General features: G+C 40.0%; 1 protein-coding gene across 1 annotated transcript in view; it reads right to left on the bottom strand.

Moving 5' to 3' along the window:
* The window catches only part of rp1l1a (rp1 like 1a), a 24,239-nt gene extending 23,086 nt beyond the window's left edge, over window positions 1-1,153 (bottom strand). Inside the window, exon 1 of the mRNA XM_014010666.1 lies at window positions 1,027-1,153. The gene's annotated coding sequence lies outside the window, so the exon portion shown is untranslated. The remainder of the gene's footprint in view (window positions 1-1,026) is intronic.
* Between the last annotated feature and the right edge of the window lie 371 nt (window positions 1,154-1,524).

The raw sequence follows: 1,524 nt of genomic DNA, 5'->3' as shown, positions 1-1,524 counted from the left end.
GTCATTAGCACCTCTAGTAATATTTTTACTGAGAAAAATGGTGACGTGTTCAATACTTATTTTACCCGCGGTATAATCTTTTGTCTTTTAACTTTCACTTCAACTATATGTGTCTTGCACTGGGAAATCCCTTCGTATAAAGTGTGGCTTCATTTTGAAGCTTGAAGTGCCATCATTCTGGACACTCTTGTAAACAAATGTAGCTTTTTGCCAGGTGATAATTGCCAAATATCAACAAACCAAGGATCGTTTGGAAACTTTTAAAATGGAAAATTAGAACATAATAGCAGTGCAATATAGAAAAATTCTTCATTGTGACTCATTTTGCCAKCTTTCTGAAATCACCAAGGACAGTTTTGATTTCCTGCGTATCCTTGAAATCCTTGCTTGTGCAATGACTGCCTGTAGTTCAGACTTGTATCATTTGTGTGGATCTGCTTCATCGCTTTTTTGAGTCAGAGAAAAGCGTAGGTGGGCCTCGGAGACTTCAGGGTAGACGGGGGAGTCGGGATGAGAGGGTGGGTGGCTCGTCACTGCTGATGCGATTCAAGGTAGTCCTTGAGGACGAATCAAGGACTTCAGYGCTTCATGCCTGCTGATGGGGCAACAAATGCTTGGATGAAGATACTGAACGACAGAAGTCAAAGACACCCCCCCCAGTGACCCACCCTGCCCTTGGCTGGACCTGACTCTCCTGCCCTAACTGAACACATTCAGGTGGTTCACTCAGCAGGACAGAGGGAGGGGAGAGCAGAAGGGGGGATTATATGATGCGTGGCCTAGTTTTACATTATCCCATAATGATCAGGTGAGTGACTTACCTGAACAACTGCATCTCACTCTGTACAACCTTAACATGTTACATCAACACAAACAAACAAACAAACAAACAAACAAACAAACAAACAAACAAACAAACAAACAAACAAACAAACAAACATGACACAAGACATGCCTTCTGCTGGTGAGCAGCTGGTTCAGAGAGCAACAGGTAACATGAAGTAAAGGTAAATAAATAATTCTTACCTGTCCTGAAGTGACTAAAGGTGAAAATCTCTAAAATAAAGATGTGAATAAAACAAACAGGAACAGGTTTAAAACTAAAACAGTAAAACTTTGACATCAGCAGCCCAGAACCATGCCAGAAGCCCGCGCTGACTCCCGSACCGGAGAAGCTGCAGCTCCGTGGAAACCTTCAGGTCCGTCAAGCTGCGTGTACTCAACCGGAAGTAAGAACAATTGGACTTTCAAAATAAGATGTTGCGCGTTCAGAATGTAGTCTTAAACGTGAAAATATACCAATAAAGCKTGAGAAAAATGTACATTTTGTTTGGAACTTCACATTTAAAAATCTAATAATTTTAGATATCTATAAAATATGCATGCTTGTAAAATAGTCCAAGCTGCTCTAGAGTTTTCTGAATTAACCATGTAACTAACTAACTAACTAACTAACTAACTAACTAACTAACTAACTAACTAACTAACTAACTAACTAACTAACTAACTAACTAACTAACTAAC

This window comes from Austrofundulus limnaeus, unplaced genomic scaffold (genome assembly GCF_001266775.1).
Source record: "Austrofundulus limnaeus strain Quisiro unplaced genomic scaffold, Austrofundulus_limnaeus-1.0 Scaffold72, whole genome shotgun sequence".
Lineage (NCBI taxonomy): Eukaryota > Metazoa > Chordata > Actinopteri > Cyprinodontiformes > Rivulidae > Austrofundulus > Austrofundulus limnaeus.
Note: the sequence above shows the minus strand (reverse complement) of the source record. Positions and strands in the feature narration are given on the sequence as shown.